The following is a 21830-nucleotide window of genomic DNA, read 5'->3' as shown; positions in this document are numbered from 1 at the left end:
GTGCAATCCATACTGGGCCTAACACCGTCTGAGCCTGCCTCCTGAGACATATATTTTGAATGTGTACGCTATCCATACATGTTATCCGGGGATACGGTACCCTTTCTAACCTTTGTGCAATCACGTGCAATCCATACTGGGCCTAACACCGTCTGAGCCTGCCTCCTGAGACATATATTTTGAATGTGTACGCTATCCATACATGTTATCCGGGGATACGGTACCCTTTCTAACCTTTGTGCAATCACGTGCAATCCATACTGTGCCTGACACCGTCTGAGCCTGCCTCCTGAGACATATATTTTGAATGTGTACGCTATCCATACATGTTATCCAGGGATATGGTACCCTTTCTAACCTTTGTGCAATCACGTGCAATCCATACTGGGCCTGACACCGTCTGAGCCTGCCTCCTGAGACATATATTTTGAAGGTGTACGCTATCCATACATGTTATCCAGGGATACGGTACCCTTTCTAACCTTTGTGCAATCACGTGCAATCCATACTGGGCGTGAGAACGGCTGGCGAGCTGTTAAGCAAGCTACAGCACCTGTCCAGACAAGTACAGGGATTCCCTAGCGAGGAGACTTATTTGATTGTTTTCAATGTTGGGACAGCAATTTTTGGGGAGCACTATACTCTGGAGAATGATAGATGGGGCCCACCATACACTGGAACATTCCAAAGGTGGACATCAGACACTGGAGCAGCAGTTACAGGGCCCATTATACACTAGAGCATTAGAAATGGGGCCCATTATGTTTGGAGCATTATTTGGGCCCATAAGACAGTGGAGCTTCATCCATGGGGACCAACATATACTGTAGCATTATGTGGAGCTCATCATATACTGTTTCAAACATTATATGGGACCAATGATTCTGTATGGAGAAATAGATGGGCCTCGTCATGAGATGTAAAAAGTGAGGTATTTTTCATTGTACTATACCGCTATTTATCTGCCGTATCGGAGCATGATGAGTTGTGGTATGTGTTAAAGGGGCGCTCTTTCGCCCAGGGCACATGAAAACCTGCAGCCAGCCCTCCCCCCCCACAACTTTAGCCAAATAACCCCCATTTTTCAGTGCGTAACTTGTATTATGAAGTTAATTAAGGTTGACAAGCTTAAGTAAGAAGAATTGATGCTTTTGGCATTCAAATGGGCACTGTAGGTGTGTTTCCTGTCCTCCTCTCACTGCCGACTTTTATTCCCCATTGACTTACATTGGGTTTCGTGTTTCGGGACGACCCCGACTTTTCCCTATAATCGGACGATCTTGCTCGACCCGACTTTTGGAAAAGTCGGGTTTCACGAAACGAAACGCGACCCTAAAAAAGCAAAAGTCGCTCAACTCTATTCAGGACTCATCATTATGTGCAGGAGCTTCCAATTCAAGATTTTGGTACAACTGAGTGACCCAGCATTCTGCTATGGGGATCTGTCACTAGTTTGCTACCCTTAGTTAGGACACCATGAAATCAGTGACAAATTCCCTGTAACAGAATCCCTGGATAACACCTTTAGGGTAGTTTCACACTAGTCCACGGCGAGATGCCCACTGCTTATATCCCACAGTGAGGAGGATCGTGGCGGCATTATTACTGATATATACTCATATATAATGCCCGCTACTTGTATCCAACAGAGGACTTGCTATGGAGGAGGATTGTGCTGACATTATACTGATATATAGTCATATGTATATAATGCTGGGTGCATTATATACAATGTTTTGAGTCAGAGTGTAATCCTTCAGGAGTATTGGACATCTCTTTAAAGGGTCTGTCAGCACAGAATGACTTCAAACAAAGCAGAAGCGCTCAGATCATCATGGTGGCCAATCATTTATACAGTATACACTTTCCCACTTGCTTGTTTTCCATCCATCTTCATCCTTCTCAGGCTCTATGAAGTCAGAGCTGTCAATCACATTAGACATTAGAGGGGGGGTGGAGAATGATGAAATACAAACAGATGGGAAGGTGATTGCACATGATTTGCCACACCATGAAGCACCGAGCGGCAGGACTTATTTTGAACAGTCATTCTGCACTGACATAGTCCCTTTAACGGTAACTTGTCACCTCGATAACTGCTATTTATCTGTGGATATAGAGTTAATCTGCAGCTAAACGGTGTTTAAAGCCTGGCTAGCCAGCTTAATGGGAAAGCGTTGGCTGCAGGGAGAAAATTAAGCTTTATTCTCCCTTCTGTGCAAGGAGGGAGACATTACAGTCACAGCTAACTACAAAGTGAGTGTGCTGTAATAACGCCCCGGCACTGTGATCGTGACATTGTCCATGGATCCCAACTTCAGGCTGGGCTTCAACGAACAACTAACATGGCAGCAACACATGCCAACTATCAGCAACCTGCAACTGCATCACAGGGGGCTGATGTGAGCTGGTGAGTGCATTCATCTGGCTATCGTGCCATCTAAATGCCGCTGTCAGTGATTGACAAGGACATTTAAATACTTAAAACAGCAGCAATCAAGGTGAGCTCTGATCACTGCTGTTACAGCTCAGGAACCCACAAGATGCAATCACTTCCCTAAGGTGACAGTTATGACAAGGTTAGAAAATTTCACTTGTCTGTTCCTAAACATGGAAAGACAAATGGAATTCCCTGACATGTGAAAGAGCCCTAATAGATTTAGTAAATGTGCCACAAACATATGAATGTTTTACACACCACAATACATAGTTACATATACAGTACACATCTTACAAAACTACATATCATTATAGATAACTAGACATATGCAGACACGCACAAACACACCAGTACATGAATACAACATCTGAACCCCCATCAGTATGTGGTACATCAATTGTAATATCAGGTCAGCCCCATATAACTTTGTATCGCATGAACCTACAACTCCCAGTATGTCCTTAAGGGCTCATACCCATTTGCGAGAAATACGGACGAGTGCAATCCGATAAAAAAATCGGATTGCACTCGGACCAATGTTATTCAATAAGTGACATCTCATCTGCGATTTTTTTTCTCAGCTGAAATCGTACTGAGAAAAAAATTGCAGCATGCTGCGTATTGCTGCTAGTGTTGAGCGATACTTTCCGATATTGGAAAATATCGGATTGGATCGGACCGATACCCAAAAAGTATCGGGTATCGCCGATTCCGATACTGGAAACCCATGCAGGTTAAAGGGACAGAAATTCCGGAATTAAAAAAACCCTTTCTTTAATTGCACACCCAGTTCGGGAGGGGGGAAGAGTGTGGGCGGTGCGTGGGCGGAAACTGTGCGTGTCTGTGTGTGCGGGTGGGGTCTGTACGGGCCTCTTGGGGATCTGTGGGGGCCTGCCGGGGGTCTGTGGGGGCCTGCCGGGGGTCTGTGCGGGCCTGCCGGAGGTCTGTGTGGGCCTGCCGGGGGTCTGTGCGGGCTGCTGGGGGTCTGTGCGGGCCTGCCGGGGGTTGAGTGTGTGTGCAGGCATCGTCCGATGGGACTACAAGTCCCATCGGGCTATGCCTGCTACAATGACAGTGATTGACACATTAGCCAATGATGGGACAGTAGTAGTCCCATCATCCGGCTAATGTGTTGAATGTTAAAAAAAAAACAAAAAACATACATACTACATACATACTTCATATATACTACATTCATACAACATGCATACTGCATAATACATGCATACTACATATATACAACATTCATACAACATACATGCATACTACATACATACTTCATATATACTACATTCATACAACATACATACATACTACATACATACTACATTCATACAACATACATACATACATACAACATACTACATACATACTTCATATATACTACATTCATACAACATACATACATACATGCTACATACAGTGGGGCAAAAAAGTATTTAGTCAGTCAGCAATAGTGCAAGTTCCACCACCTAAAAAGATGAGAGGCGTCTGTAATTTACATCATAGGTAGACCTCAACTATGGGAGACAAACTGAGAAAAAAAAATCCAGAAAATCACATTGTCTGTTTTTTTTTCCTTTTATTTGCATATTATGGTGGAAAATAAGTATTTGGTCAGAAACAAAATTTCATCTCAATACTTTGTGATATATCCTTTGTTGGCAATGACAGAGGTCAAACGTTTTCTGTAAGTCTTCACAAGGTTGCCACACACTGTTGTTGGTATGTTGGCCCATTCCTCCATGCAGATCTCCTCTAGAGCAGTGATGTTTTTGGCTTTTCGCTTGGCAACACGGACTTTCAACTCCCTCCAAAGGTTTTCTATAGGGTTCAGATCTGGAGACTGGCTAGGCCACTCCAGGACCTTGAAATGCTTCTTACGAAGCCACTCCTTCGTTGCCCTGGCGGTGTGCTTTGGATCATTGTCATGTTGAAAGACCCAGCCACGTTTCATATTCAATGCCCTTGCTGATGGAAGGAGGTTTGCACTCAAAATCTCACGATACATGGCCCCATTCATTCTTTCATGTACCCGGATCAGTCGTCCTGGCCCCTTTGCAGAGAAACAGCCCCAAAGCATGATGTTTCCACCACCATGCTTTACAGTAGGTATGGTGTTTGATGGATGCAACTCAGTATTCTTTTTCCTCCAAACACGACAAGTTGTGTTTCTACCAAACAGTTCCAGTTTGGTTTCATCAGACCATAGGACATTCTCCCAAATCTCCTCTGGATCATCCAAATGCTCTCTAGCAAACTTCAGACGGGCCCGGACATGTACAGGCTTAAGCAGTGGGACACGTCTGGCACTGCAGGATCTGAGTCCATGGTGGCGTAGTGTGTTACTTATGGTAGGCCTTGTTACATTGGTCCAAGCTCTCTACAGTTCATTCACTAGGTCCCCCCGCGTGGTTCTGGGATTTTTGGCTCACCGTTCTTGTGATCATTCTGACCCCACGGGGTGGGATTTTGCGTGGAGCACCAGATCGAGGGAGATTATCAGTGGTCTTGTATGTCTTCCATTTTCTAATTATTGCTCCCACAGTTGATTTCTTCACTCCAAGCTGGTTGGCTATTGCAGATTCAGTCTTCCCAGCCTGGTGCAGGGCTACAATTTTGTTTCTGGTGTCCTTTGACAGCTCTTTGGTCTTCACCATAGTGGAGTTTGGAGTCAGACTGTTTGAGGGTGTGCACAGGTGTCTTTTTATACTGATAACAAGTTTAAGCAGGTGCCATTACTACAGGTAATGAGTGGAGGAAAGAGGAGACTCTTAAAGAAGAAGTTACAGGTCTGTGAGAGCCAGAAATCTTGATTGCTTGTTTCTGACCAAATACTTATTTTCCACCTTAACATGCAAATAAAATGAAAAAAAAACAGACAATGTGATTTTCTGGATTTTTTTTTCTCAGTTTGTCTCCCATAGTTGAGGTCTACCTATGATGTAAATTACAGACGCCTCTCATCTTTTTAAGTGGTGGAACTTGCACTATTGCTGACTGACTAAATACTTTTTTGCCCCACTGTATATACTAGATTCATACAGCATACATAGATACATACTACATAATACATGCATACTACATATATACAACATTCATACAACATACATGCAACTACATACTACATACATACTACATATATACTACATTCATACAACATACATACATACATACTGCATACATGCTACAGACATACTACATACATACTACATACATACTACATATAATACATTCATACAATACATACATATAGACATACAGTACATATAACATATAGTACATACTCACCATCGCTTGTCACTTTGTTCCCCGAAGCTAGTGTCATCTCACCGTGAAAAATATGAAAAAAACAAACAAGCAATATACTCCCTGATTCGCAGAAATCCACGAGTGTCCCACGACGATCTCCTGCACTGCATCACTGAGAGGTTACTGTGGTTCACTGGTCTCACTTTATGGCAAAAGCTGCGTGGGAACTTTCTCACACAGCACTACCAAAAGTGAGACTAGGGACTATTTTTTTTACAGTGGTGGAGGAGTACAGTGCGGAAGGATATCTACCTCCCGTCATTGTATTCCTGGGGCCCCTAGAGAGCGGTGGCATCAGCTGATGCTGCTGTTCTCCACGGGAGATCGTCGTGGGACACTCGTGGATTTCTGCGGATCAGGGAATTTATCGGTTGTTTGTTATGCCATAAAGTGAGACTAGTGAACTATAGTAACCTCTCAGTGATGCACTGCAGGAGATCGTTGTGGGACACTCGTGGATTTCTGCGGATCAGGGAGTATATCGGTTGTTTGTTATTTTAATATTTTTTACAGTGAGATGACACTGGCTTCGGGGATCAAAGTGACAAGCGATGGTGAGTATGTACTCTATGTTATATGTACTGTATGTCTATATGTATGTATTGTATGAATGTATTGTATGTAGTATGTATGTTGCATGAATGTAGTATATATGTAGTATGTATGTAGTATGTATGTTTGTTGTATATATGTAGTATGTATGTAGTATGTATGTATGTATGTAGTATATATGTAGTATGTATATATGTATGTTGTATGATTGTAGTATATATGTAGTATGTTGTATGAATGTAGTATGTATGTATGCATGCTGTATGAATGTAGTATATATGTAGTATGTATGTAGTATGCATGTATGGATGCAGTATGTATGTAGTATGTAGTATGTATGTATGTTGTATGAGTGTAGTATATATGTAGTATGTATGTTGTATGAATGTAGTATATATGTAGTAAGTATGTATTATGTAGTATGTATGTTTGTTGTATATATGCAGTATGTATGTAGTATGTATGTATGTATGTATGTATGTTGTATGAATGTAGTATGTATGTAGTATGTATGTATGTTGTATGAATGTAGTATATATGTAGTATGTATGTAGTATGTATGTATGTTGTATGAATGTAGTATATATGTAGTACTGTATGTATGTACGTATGTTGTATGAATGTAGTATATATGTAGTATGTATGTATTATGTAGTATGTATGTATTATGTAGTATGTATGTTGTATGAATGTAGTATATATGTATGTATGTGTGTTGTATGAATGTAGTATATATGTAGTATGTATGTAGTATATAGTTTGTATGTATGTTGTATGAATGTAGTATATATGTAGTATGTGTATGTATTATGTAGTATGTATGTATGTATGTTGTATGAATGTAGTATATATGGAGTATGTATGTAGTATGTATGTATGTATGTTGTATGAATGTAGTATATATGTAGTATGTGTATGTATTATGTAGTATGTATGTATGTATGTTGCATGAATGTAGTATGTATGTAGTATGTATGTAGTATGTATGTATGTTGTATGAATGTAGTATATATGAAGTATGTATGTAGTATATATGTATGTTGTATGAATGTTGTATATATGTAGTATGTATGTAGTATGTATGTTTTTTTTTATATTCAACACATTAGCCGGATGATGGGACTACTACTGTCCCATCATTGGCTAATGTGTCAATCACTGTCATTGTAGCAGGCATAGCCCGATGGGACTTGTAGTCCCATCGGACGATGCCTGCACACACACACAACCCCCGGCAGGCCCGCACAGACCCCCGGCAGCCCGCACAGACCCCCGGCAGCCCGCACAGACCCCCGGCAGGCCCGTACAGACCCCCGGCAGGCCCGTACAGACCCCCGGCAGGCCCGCACAGACCCCCGGCAGCCCATACAGACCCCCGGCAGCCCGCACAGACCCCCTGCAGGCCCGTACAGACCCCTGGCAGCCCGTACAGACCCCCAGCAGGCCCACATAGACCCCCGGCAGGCCCGCACAGACCCCCGGCAGCCCGCACAGACCCCCGGCAGGCCCACACAGACCGCGCATCATGATGACATCATTTCAGCAGCCAATCACATCCACAACACTGGCTCATTACATTATGAGAACTTCCGATTCTGGTATTCGATATTGTAAAAATATCGGTACTCGGTATCGGAATTCCGATACAGCGAATATCGGCCGATACCCGATATTTGCAGTATCGGAATGCTCAACACTAATTGCTGTGTATTGAGACTCGCCAATACAAGTCAATACATGCATGCTAGTGCTGCCCTATTTTTACGCACCGGTGTCCTTAGAAAAGCCGGCAATTCCTGTCCGGCTACTGAAAAACCACACTGACAGCTAGCAAGACAAATGGATATATACACATAGAATATATATATATCTTAGAGGTGTGCCCAATGCTATCGCATTGGGAGGGAAGTGCGTGTGTGGGGTGTGTGTGAGTACGTGTGTGTGTACATGTGTGTGTGTGTGTGTGAGTACATATGTGTGTGTACATGTGTGTGTAGGTACGTACATGTGTGTGTGTAGGTTGGTGTGTGTCCCGCAGCTGCCTGCCCACCCACATCCGTGCAGTCACAGCTGGCAGGAAAGAGGGTGGTTTGTGGCCTGTGCTGGAGATGTGAGTACATGTGTGTGTGTGTATGTGAGTACGTGTGTGTGTGTATGGGAGTGTGTGTGTGTATGTGAGTACGTGTGTGTGTGTGTGTGTGTATGTGAGTACGTGTGCGTGCATGTGAGTATGTGTATGTATATGTGAGTACATGTGTGTGTATATGTGAGTACGTGTGTTTGTATGTGAGTACGTGTGTGTATGTGAGTACGTGTATCTGAGTACGTGTGTGAATGTGAGTACGTGTATGTGAGTATGTGTATGTGAGTATGTGTATGTGAGTACATGTGTGTATGTCTGTGTGAATACGTGTGTGTATGTGAATACGTGTGTGTGTATATGCGATTACGTGTGTGTGTGTACATTATATATGTGCGTACGTGTGTGTGTGTATATATATGAGTACGTGTGTATATGTAAGTACATGTGTGTATGTGAGTACGTATGTGTGTGTACATGTGTGTGTGTACGTACGTGTGTGTACGTGTGTGTAAGTACATGTGTGTACATGTGTGTGTGCAGTGCAATGTGCAAAAGTGCTTCAATTGATAAAAAGATATTAATCTCCACTTAAAAACCATTAGTATCTAGTAATGTCCTATAATTTCAAATCAGCGGCAGCTGTATTCACATATACGTAAATGAGCATGTCTCACCCCATAGTAACCATTGTAATCGCGCCATGTATCGGCATCTCACACTGCGCAATGCGCAGGACCGGAAGTCCAACATGTAAACATCACATTATCCCACTCATGCGCACTGGTACACTATCAGTGTCGGCACCATCTTTAATGGGGGAAAAAAATGCAGCGCAAGTCTGTGTACATCTTTTGTTTGATAAAGAATAATGTCGCCTGACATAGTTCAGATATATAGGTGCTCCAATAATAGATAGCGCAGCAAATCAAAATAAATTCAATAATAAATAAAAAAATAATAAAAAGATGAATGCAATGCCATTTTTGTAGCTTATAGCAAAAGGGACTCACGGTAAGTGGATTCATCCATGTAGGTAATAGGGACACCTCCCATTAGCTGGGAAAGGTAACCTACACCTAAATTGGGGAAGTGAAGTGGTGAACCTCGCTAAAGGCTGCACACTCCACCTCTCCCAAAAAAATGGATATTTTTTCCAAGAAACCGTTAGTTCAAATCCCAATATAGGCACATTCACCACAAAAGAAAAAATAAAAAGTAAGTAAATAAAAAATACATTAAAATTATCATAGAAATAACAAAAGTAAATTTTAAACCAGATTTTACGCATATAACATGTTTTTATTGAAAAATACATAAATTTTATTTTCATTCAAAAGGGGAGTCATGCATTCCAATATTAGTCTGCTGCCGCATGATCTGAAAAAACAAACAAAAGTACAAATAAAATAAACACCTTAAAAATTCAACCCAGAATCATAAAGAAGAAAAACAGTAGCTCATAGAGGAATCTATTACAATTGGCTTATAGAGTAATCTGTAGCTTGTAATTGGTTTGGTATATTCCTGGAAGGCTTGCACCCGCATTGTTTGTTGATTTTTTGTGCTACTTTTTCCCTTTTTTCACATATATAATATTGAAAATATATATATATATATATATATATATATATATATACACACACATATAATATATATAGAATAAATATAAACATATAATATATATTTAATATATATACATTGCATTGCATATATAATATATATATATAGATATACATATAATATAGAATATATATATGTAATATATAGATAGAATGTATATATAGAGTATATGTATACATATAATATATATAACATCTAATATATATATATATATATATATATACAGTATATATATAGAATATATATATATATATATATACTGTATATATATAATATATAAATATACTGTATATAGAATAGATATATACACTCACTGGCCACTTTATTAGGTACACCTGTCCAACTGTGTGTTAAGACTTAATTTCTAATCAGCCAATCACATGGCGGCAACTCAGTGCATTTAGGCATGTAGACATGGTCAAGACAATCTCCTGCAGTTCAAACCGAGCATCAGTATGGGGAAGAAAGGTGATTTGAGTGCCTTTGAACGTGGCATGATTGTTGGTGCCAGAAGGGCTGGTCTGAGAATTTCAGAAACTGCTGATCTACTGGGATTTTCACGCACAACCATCTCTAGGGTTTACAGAGAATAGTCCGAAAAAGAAAAAAAATCCAGTGAGCGGCAGTTCTGTGGCCGGAAATGCCATGTTGATGCCAGAGGTCAGAGGAGAATGGGCAGACTGGTTCGAGCTGATAGAAAGGCAACAGTGACTCAAATTGCCACCCGTTACAACCAAGGTAGGCAGAAGAGCATCTCTGAACGCACAGTGCGTCGAACTTTGAGGCAGATGGGCTACAGCAGCAGAAGACCACACTGGGTACCACTCCTCTCAGCTAAGAACAGGAAACTGAGGCTACAATTTGCACAAGCTCATCGAAATTGGACAGTAGAAGATTGGAAAAACGTTGCCTGGTCTGATGAGTCTCGATTTCTGCTGCGACATTCGGATGGTAGGGTCAGAATTTGGCGTAAACAACATGAAAGCATGGATCCATCCTGCCTTGTATCAACGGTTCAGGCTGGTGGTGGTGGTGTCATGGTGTGTGGAATTTTTTCTGGGCACTCTTTGGGCCCCTTGGTACCAATTGAGCATCGTTGCAACGCCACAGCCTACCTGAGTATTGTTGCTGACCATGTCCATCCCTTTATGACCACAATGTACCCAACATCTGATGGCTACTTTCAGCAGGATAATGCGCCATGTCATAAAGCTCGAATCATCTCAGATTGGTTTCTTGAACATGACAATGAGTTTACTGTACTCAAATGGCCTCCTCAGTCACCAGATCTCAATCCAATAGAGCATCTTTGGGATGTGGTGGAACGGGAGATTCGCATCAGGGATGTGCAGCCGACAAATCTGCGCCAACTGTGTGATGCCATCATGTCAATATGGTCCAAAATCTCTGAGGAATGCTTCCAGCACCTTGTTGAATCTCTGCCACGAAGAATTGAGGCAGTTCTGAAGGCAAAAGGGGGTCCAACCCCTTACTAGCATGGTGTACCTAATAAAGTGGCCAGTGAGCGTATATACACACATATAATATATATAATATATGTACTGGAATCTGGGTGTCCTTCCCATCGTAGACTCTAAATCTATGGGTGTGTAAGAGTGGGAAACAGTTTTTCGGATGCAGTGAGTAACCGGAGACAGAGAAGGGGTTAACAAGAATTTTCTAAACAATCAATAACAGTAATACTCCACGCAGGGAGGTAAAGGCAATGGCAAAGAATATACAAGATAAACGGGACACTTATCGGTTGCAGTTCTGGCAGGGGGAGGCTGAAATATCTCCCGGCGAAGTCTCAAACGATGCACAAAGTCTCTGGCTCTGCTACGAAGAAACGAGTAGCACTGCCGCCCAACAGTGCTGAAGGATTGAGTCATCTTTGTCTTGGGTACAATGGAACGTAGAAACAGTCCTTTGTATGAATGCCTCAGAAAGGCGCGCCAGGCATGGGTGCACAAGCTGCAACAATCCGCAGTCTTTCGGAGTAGTCTCTAAGCTGTTGTTCCAGTATCTCGAGTAAAGTAGGGATATTCAACAGCACGAGTACAGGCGGTTACTCAATAGCATCGAGAGCAATCTCAAAGTCAGCACCTGGGGGTCTGGAAACAGAGGAGTCGTTAGTAGGAGCAGCGGAGAGGGAGTCAACCGTCTCCTGTCGCCTTCCTGCCAAGTCTGACCCGTTCCCGTGCTTAGGTCTCCTTTTATACCCCACGCCCCCTGCTGTCCGACAGAAAGGTCTTTCTCTCTCAGAGGACAACTTCCCGCCAACAGTGGTGACAGCCCCGATAGTTCCGGCCTTAAAGGGCACCGCACACCGCTGACTCCATCTTGCCTCACCTTCTTACAGGTGTACCCTGAGGTACTCTGGCACAGTTTGTATAGTTTTATTATGTACCTGGACCTCTTACTGAGCAGGTGTTGTCAGAATTTTAGCCTCCCTTTGAAATGAACCAGAAATTCATCAATAGTAATGTCCCTCTGGGGTGTGTAAACCTCAGCAAATTTTCTGCTGAAGTGTTCAATAACTGGCCGAATTTTATATAGACGATCAAAGTTTGGATCATCTCGGGGAGGGCACTGAGCATTATCACTGTAATGCAAAAATTTTTGGATCGCTTCAATTTGTTTCTTTGTCATGGCCATGTGGAATACCAGTGTACTGGAGAGAATATCAGTACTCCAATATTGCCGAAGCTTTGGTTTTCAGATTATGCCCATATGCAGCACAATTCCTCAAAATGTCATTATCTCTGCTGCATTTACAGGGGTCCATCTGGCATATGATGATGTGGAATTTTGGGTGAAAAATTTATGGGCATACAGGTTTGCTTAAGCCACCATAACATTTATTATTTCCTCTCTGAAAAATAATTTGAACAAGTCAATTTCAGTGAGGCCAGTGGTATTAAACTGGATTCCTGAGCTGCCAATGAAATCCGGAATGATGGGCTGATAATTTTTGGGGGGTGCAGTGCAGATGGGATCAATTGCTGCAGGATTTGCCTGGGTCCTAAGGTGCCTTGATGGGGGGTCCTTCCTCACTAGATGAGGAGGAGGAAGAATAGAGGAATGTGGGACCTTCCTTACTGTCTGAATCCGTGTCAGAGGCAAGGAAGGTGTAAGCCTCCCCTGGTGAATAGCGTCTTGTTAACGAATGAGAAAAAATGTAGAAGAAATAAGAAAACAAAAGAAAAGAAAAATCAGATGTAAATAAATAAGTTTGTATAAAAAATACAAATGTTCACAACACTAATGCCCTCCCTATAAATTTACCCAACGCAACTAATTATTATTTTTACAAAAGAAAAATGAACAATATCAACAATGTGATGTACGCTCCCCTAATGCACTCGCTAAAAATTTAATTGACACAATTAATTATTTTTTTTTACAAAAGAATAACGAATGTCACCAACAATGTGATGCACCCTCTCCTAATGCACAAGAAACTACCCAGCGACAGCAGCTTTTTTTATGCAATAAAAAAAAGACGCTACCTCCCTACCTATAGAACTACTCTATACATTTTTTTTCTTCAACAAGATCGGAAGTCACCAAATACTGACGCTGGCTACAATAACACGCTACCTATAAAAACTACTCTGTATGCAAAAAAGTGTGCTAATATTTAAAAAAAAATTTCTCTAAAAGAAGATCAGTCATCACCAAACGATGTGATGCTGGCTACACTAACGTGCTACCTATAAAACGACTCTGTATGCAAAAAAGTGTGCTAATATTTAAAATGGAAGGTGATAGGAGGGGAAAGAGGGGTACAGAAACAGGGATGGGGACTAGGACAGGGATTTGGGAGGTGCTGCTGCTGTGATCACAGATGAGTCACACAGCAGACAGCACACAGCACAGCACAGATCGCAAGAAGATCACTCCAGTGAAGGACCCAGCACAGGAGGCAGGAGATTGCGTGCAGGGAAGTGATCACTATTTTGGATTAACCCCCTTTGGCACTGATTGGCCAGAAACTATTGTTCAGTCAATCAGCGCCAAAGGGGTTAATCAAGTGAGGTAATGTTGCGATCACTCCACAGCTGTGGGGTGGTTGGTGCTGTGTCACACAGTACCAATGACAGCATGTGACATGTTTTTTTTTATTACCTTTACTGACATATTGCTGTGATTGACTGGTCAGCGTCCACGAGTGGTGTGCTAAGTAATTTTCGTGTCGATTGGATTTGTAGTTTTTGCGCAATTTGCGTTTGAAAAAACATTTTCCTCAATGAATTTCATTGGGAAAATGTTGCCATAGGGAAAAACATGCCCTGAGGCGATTCAAATGGCAGATAAGCTCATTGATATGTGCAGGCAGACCTAGTTACTATGCCAACGCCTACGAAGCTTTCATGACCCCTCCAGGACAGAGTTTCTGGCAGATAATATCAGCTCTTAAAGCGAAACCCACAGCACAAATGCAAATCTAGCTTCATCACATGACGCATGCCCCTGAGAGAGAATGTGCGCCAAAGTGGATTTAGAAGCCCAGTGCGCCAAACTGGCTCTTAAACGTCTGACGCGCCTAATTGATTCTTAAAGGGCCGCTGCACCAAAATGAGTCTTAAAGGGCCGGCACGCCAAATCGAAAGCTGAGTGACCCCAGGCTGCAAATCGGAGGCTGATCGACCCTGGCCTCCAAATCGGACCCAGAGTGGCCCCGCCCACCAAATCGGACACTGAGGGGCCCCGCCCACCAAATCGGGCCCTGAGGGGCCCGCCCACCAAATTGGACCCTGAGGGGTCCCACCCACCAAATCGTACCCAGAGTGGCTCTGTCCACAAAATCAGACCCAGAGTGGCCCCGCCCAGCAAATTGGACCCTGAGGGGCCCCGGCCACAAAATCGGACCCTGAGGGATCCCGCCCACCAATTCAAGCCCTGAGCAGCCCAGGCCACCGAATCGGATCCTGTGGGGCCCCACCCACCAAATCAAACCCTGAGGGGCCACGCAGGCCAAAGTGGCCCCTGAGAGGCACCCACAGTTAAAACGGATCCTGAGTTGAAAGTCTTGCAGGGGCAGCAGGCAAGTCTCTCTTAAAGGGGCAGCCCAGGCACCATTTCAAAGCACTATCTGTAGTTCCTTCAGGAAATACACATCTAGTTGTACCGTGTTAACCAGTAGATAGAAAAATATTTAGAATTGAGAGTCCTCAGTGATTGATACCTTTTAATGGCTAACTGAAAAGATGGTAACAAATTGAAAACTTTTGACTACTCAGGTCTTTTCATCAGGCGCTAGACTAATACATCTGAATAATCATATATTTATACACAAAGCAGCACAGAAATAACACAACAGATAAGACAAGTGATGTGAAGCAGAATTGTCATAATGGGAAAGGGATAAACATAAATATTGGAACAGTTCATAGATAAGGAGTGTGAAAGTTTTATTGTCCTCTGATTGGGTCTGGTTCTGTGTTGTGTGATGCCTCCAGAAGGTCTGAAGAGCAAATTCCTTAATTGATGTAAAAAGACATAAATCCATGCAACACATTCATTCCTGCACAGAGTGTGTCAAAGGTTGTCATATATTTATACTCCTAGACCCTCCTGTCTCTCTGAGACTTGAAGTTACCTTTTAGTACAAGTAATTTAATGTCCATCATGCTGTGACCAGGGATACAAAAATGTTTTGCTGGGAGTATAAATTTATGACAACCTTTGACACACTCTGGCATCAAGTTCTGGGATAAGTAATGGAGAGATGTCTATCAGACACCCCCATTACTAACCCAATAATTTAAAAAAATACACATACAAAAAATTACTTCATTTGAAAAATAACTCTCCACATTTTCTCTGGTTCCCCAATTTATTGGAAAAAAAAAGCCATGCAGGTCCACCGTAGTCCAGGGAATACACTGTAGCCCACCAAATCTGCAGTAGTCCACTAATTTACACCTGAAAAACATAAAAAGAAAGAAAAAAACAAGACACTGTCCATTGTTCACCAATTTAATAGAAAAAAATGTTACAAATCAGCTCTGATGTAGTGCAGCATTCCTTGAATCTAGCCTCAGCACTGTGAATAGCAGTAAATAACATTGCTATAGTCTTTGGACGTTGGATGCGGGGATCGTCGTTGGAGTACCAAGGACTACATTGGATCCAAGTAGGAAATTTTTATTTTTTAATAAATTTGTGAATAAGAGACAGTGTCTTGTCTTTATTTCTCTCTATTTATTTTCTTCAGGTTTCCATTTGAGGACAACATAGAATTCGGTGGACTATGGCGGACCTGCATGGCTTTTTTAAATAAATTGGGGAACCAGGGAAAGTGCGGGGAAGTGTTTTTTCAAATAAAGTATTTTTTGTGTGTATGTTTTTATTTTTGATTACTGGGTTACTAATGGGGTGTCTGCTAGATGCATCTCCATTGCTAGTCCCAGGGGCTGAGGGTAACTGTGATTTTTAACAAATCACAGCTGTCATCAACCAAAACTACTGTTACTTCCTCACCTTTGCAATCGGGAAGAGCTGGAAAAACCTCCAGAACTGGCGCATCTAATGTGATATGCCACTTCTGGGGTAGCTGCATGCTGGTATGCAGGCTCCCATATTATAATATTAGCCCACAGCTGAAGTTATTTATTTATGCTAAAGAAAGCTAAACAACCTTTAGTGCCAAGTGAAAGGCACTAAAGGGTGCAAGTTTATTATACATTGGGGCTTGTGACATTACATATCTATAGAATATCTATTGTGTCATCTATCTATCTATCGATCTATCTATCATCTATCTATTATTCAGTGTTTGTGAGGCAGTGATGGGAATCATATGCGAGGGTTGATATGTATCCCTCAGGATGTGGGCGGAGTACTATTAAACCTACTAGAGTGCCTTGTGTTCACAGTAGGATGCCTATGAGTAACATGGCAAAATAAAAGTAAGTGTGGACCTGGTCAAGCTCTTTGGCCAAGGCAAGGTTCAGTAAAACCTGTTAATTGCTTTTATTTTTGGAGTGAACTACGGGATGGTAATGGGGCAGTTTGCTCCCTCTGGACCAGGTCTTACAAGTGGCACATGGCCACAGATTCCACTTAAAAGCCCTGCAGCAAAGGGTTGGGGTTGTCAGCCTTGGTTTGCAAACTTGCAGAGCAGGTGACTCTGCAAAACTCAGCCTGTGTGAGTTAACACGGAGCCAAGCAGAACGAAAAAAGGTCCGGCACCCCTCAGTGCGTCATGGTGATGTGGTGCAGTTGTCCGCGGCAACCGGTCTTGGATTAGAATGGTTTTGATGCCTGGCTGCGATCCAGAGGATTCCGTGTGCTGTTTCTTTTATGAGTTTTTGAACATTAAAGACATTTCCTTTGAGCTTTCCTGTGGTCCCTGCCTATCTGTCACACTGTGTAAGATGGTGGTGGGAACCCTCGTCTGCCCCCTCTCTCCCATGTGCTGGACCTGTGCACTTTATGTGGAACCTGAATGGTGTATTTATATACATTAATGTTTTGCTGGTGTTAATGCAATGTGTGATGCCCCCTTTTACTCTGTATTGTTCTATGCTTTACACTACCATATTTGTATGCACAAGCTAGAGGCAGGGACAAAAGGGATTATTTAGGGGGCTGAACCAGCAGCCTCGAGGGAAGAGGAAGCTCCTGCTTCCTGGTCAGAGCCCAGGCAGGACAGCCTGATGCAGGGTGTGTGTCCCCATCTGGGACACAGGTGCGTCCCCAACCGGGACAGAAAAGACCCCTGTCTGGGGTATAAGTGCGTTCCCGTCTGGAACAGTGAGGATCCCTGTATGGGGTATAAGTGGATCCCATCTGGGACAGAAGGGACTCCCTGGCTGGGGAGAATATTGGCTGCTAGGACTGTCGGGCACAGGGACTGAGTAGTGCCTGGCCGAGGACTATAGGCACCCAGGAATCTGAGGACTGTGACTGTTAATGCAGTGAAAAATAAGAACAGTCCTAGGAGCACTGGAAATGAGACCAAATTTGTTCTACATAATAATATTTTTACTTTCGAGCATTTCTTTTACCGCCAGGTAAAGGGCTGCGCAATGGGGACGAGATTCGCCCCCAGTTATGCAAATCTGTTTATGGGGGCTTTTCCGTCATTGCGCAGTCCCGCCTGGCTGATGGCAAGCTTGTTTTTTACCATCGTTTCATAGATAACCTCTTTTTAATTTGGACAGGTATGGAATTGGAAGCCCTTGAATTTGTTAACAGTCTCAATTCTAATTCTTGGGGTCTTACCTTTACAGCTAATTTCTCACGCTCCTCAATTTTTAGATCTAATGGTGCATTTTGACACTGAGGGCTGTTTCTCCACCACTACACATTTCAAAAAGGTGTATGTGAATAGTTACTTGAATTTTAATAGTGGACACCTTCCCAAATGGATCCGTAACATCCCTTATGGGCAGTATTGACGCATAAGAAAAAACTGCACAAGGGATAAAGATTTTTTTGATGAGGCCAAGGTCTTAGAGCAATTTTTTTTTACAAAAAGGCTACCCTAAAAAACTGGTTCAAGATGCCCTTTCTAAAACAGGAACATTGTCCCAATATGAATGTGTACAGAAGATCAAAAGTAAAACGAATAGGGGTGCTAAATCCTTGACATCTGAATTTGCTAAGCGGAGCTTGGTTACAACTTTTAATCAATCTCATGCTATTATCCAAAGACTTTTGAAAAAATATTGGTTCACATTGGAAGGTGACCCTATATTCTCTGGTCACATCCCTGCCCACCCCAGAATAATTTATAGATGGAGTCGCACACTCCGCAACCTAGTTGCACCCAGCAATACGGTTATTAGCCCCAGCGCCCTGTCTGCGACCCAGGTAACAAAAAATCCCGGCTGTTTTGCTTGCAGATCTGCAAAATGTCTGTGTTGTAATGCCATCAGAAATGGTGATAAAGAATTCACATCTAATACTACTAATATTAGTTACAAAATCAATTATCATGTTAACTGTCAATCCTCATTTGTAGTATATCCAATAAAATGTTTATGCGGGCTCCAGTACATTGGATGCACTATAGAGACCATGCATGCAAGACTGAACAAGCATCGCCAAAATATTAGGAATGCTTTTTTGTTACACAGCCTATCAAAGCATTTTTTAACCAAGCACCAAAAAAATTTGGAATCTCTTTAACTATTATAGATTTTATACCAGACAATGTTTCTGATTGGTATGGGAGCCTGATTAATAGGGAAAGCTTTTGGATTTTTAAGTTGGGGACTCTGGCGCCTGAGGGGTTAAATCTTACCATTGAAAGGGTTAACAGGTGATCTCTCTGTTTTATGTTGTATTTTATTGTGGTATTTTATTATATGTTGCTTTTATTTCCTGTTTGTTATCTTGTCTTATCATGTTTTATATTTTAATCAGGTCTAGGGGCTTTATTTAATCTTTTTTATATACATAGTCTTGTTCTTATTATGCTTTTATCATGTGACCTTTTTGTTTTATCATGCAACTTGTTCTTATGTGACCTGCTGATTGTGAATTTCATTGGTTGCCATTTGTTTAAATACCCCTTCCTGTTCTCCCTTAATAAACTTCCACCTGATGAAGACGGTTTAACCGTTGAAACGCATTGTGGTTCAACACCAATATCCTTGTCTTGGTCTCATTTCCAGCGCTCCTAGGACTGCTATTATTTTCCACTGCATTTTGTATCCTCTTAGAAGGTTAACGGCTGGAGCTGCGGTGGACCTTTTTCCTTTGTTTTTATCTACGGCCCTCACAGCACTCCCCAGTGACCGCTTTCTTTTCCCCTGGATTTCTGTGACTGTTACTGTGGCTGCCATTGCTGCTACCACTGCTACGGTAGTTATTGTGAGTTCATTTTCTGGTCTACCACTTGTGAGTTCTCCTTCCAGGTTCCCTCTGGTGGTAACAGGAGGTAGTGAGGCTGATTTAATCAGTATAGATCTGCCACCTGATAATGAGGATGACGATTGGACCTCAGGAATCTCAGACTGGATTTAAGACAGCCGATGCCCTATTCTGGTTCTGGTGATTCCTTCTGGCTATTCAGGTCTTGGTTTTCAGCTCTGTTCCAGTCATTTCAAGCTAAGTTTTTCTGCTAATGTTCATACTTGATTTTGTTGGTCTATTCATTTTTTTGTGTGGTCAGCCAGCCCCGTCTGGGGCTGTGCTGAATTTCCACTCTTATTTATCTGCATTTGCCAATTTGCTTTTTTGTCTCTTATTAGATTGGCCTCTTTTTGCTCTGTCTCAGAATGTTTCAGAGTGCTGATATAGTGGGTGAAGTCTAGTGACTTCAGGGTTAATTTTGTTATCAGAAATGTTGGACATTATTTTTGTAGGGTTTTTGGCAGATTGCAGGCAGTGTCTTTCCTTTCCTGCCCTTTCTAGCTAGTTTGGGCCCCATCGTTTGCTCAGTGTATTTTCCTGCCTGTGTTTGTGTTTTCATCTTTTTTCACCGTCAATACATGTGTGGGGGCTGTCTTTCCTTTGGGGTCTGCTCTGGGGCAGTTAGTTTTCCCCTTTTCTTGCTTTAGGCTTATTTAGTCCACCGGCTGTGACGAAGCATCTAGGTTCATCGTAGGAACGCTCAACGGCTGCTGCTAGTTGTGTGGTTAGGATCAGGGATCTGCAATCTGCATAGTTACCAACCTCTCTGGTTTTCTGTGACTTAGCTTGTTTTGCTTTTTCCTCCTCGGTGACCCATTCATAACAGAATCACGAGCCATACCGCAGATTCTAGGGTACTCAAAAGCAGGAAAAAGTTTTTAAAAAATAAAAAAGTGTCAGATTTTTTCTAATGTTTTTTTTTCCTCTTTTTTTTTTCTGGGGCCGTGGGAGGATTTTTTTTTTCCTAATGGAAATTAAGCAATTGTCTGATCATGTGGAGCAACTTGCTGCTGAAGTGCAGGGAATTTCCACCTACCTCATTAAGTCACATGCTGCTGAACCTAAGATCCCTTCTCCTGATGTGTTTTCTGGGGATCGGTCTAAATTTCTGAATTTTAAGAATAATTATAAATTATTTCTTGCCTTGAAGCCTAACTCATCGGGGAGCTCTGTGCAGCAGGTTAAAATTGTCATCTCCTTGCTGCGCGGCCATCCTCAGGATTGGGCTTTTTCTCTGACACCTGAAAATCCTATTCTGACTAATGTGGATGCATTATTTCAAGCCTTTGGGTTATTGTATGATGAACTTAATGCTGTTGATCAAGCTGAGAGAACCCTGTTGGCATTAAACCAGGGTCAGGATTCTGCAGAGTTATACTGTCAAAAATTCCGAAAGTGGGTGGTCCTTACTACATGGAATGATAGTGCATTGGCAACTCTCTTTCGGAAGGGTTTGTCAGAGACTGTAAAAGATGTTATGGTGGGATTTCCTGTTCCCTCTGGTCTGGATGATTCTATGTCATTAGCAATTCAAGTTGATCGTTGTTTACGTGAACGTAAAACTACACGGGAGGCGCTGCCACCTTTTGAACAAACGTCTGAACCTATGCAATGTGATGGGGTTTTGTATAGGACACAATGTCAAGAGTTTAGAAGGCGTAATAAGCTGTGTTTTTCTGTGGAGGTGCCTCTTATACTATTTCTTTCTGCCCTAAACGAGAGAAACGTTTTGCACACACATTTACTGGGGGCAGTGTACAACCTAAGTTCCTTGGGCAATTACTCTGATCTGCTCCTTATCCACGTTTTCCACTAAGGCTTTCGTGGATTCAGGAGCAGCGTTGAATCTGATGGATTTGGACTTTACTAAACGTTGTGGTTTTTCCATGACGCCTCTGCGGACGCCTATTCCTTTGAGGGGTATTGATGCTACTCCTTTGGCGGAGAATA

Source organism: Dendrobates tinctorius, unplaced genomic scaffold, assembly GCF_039654945.1.
Source record: "Dendrobates tinctorius isolate UK_male_01 unplaced genomic scaffold, ASM3965494v1 ptg000107l, whole genome shotgun sequence".
NCBI lineage: Eukaryota > Metazoa > Chordata > Amphibia > Anura > Dendrobatidae > Dendrobates > Dendrobates tinctorius.
This window is presented reverse-complemented; position numbering follows the sequence as displayed.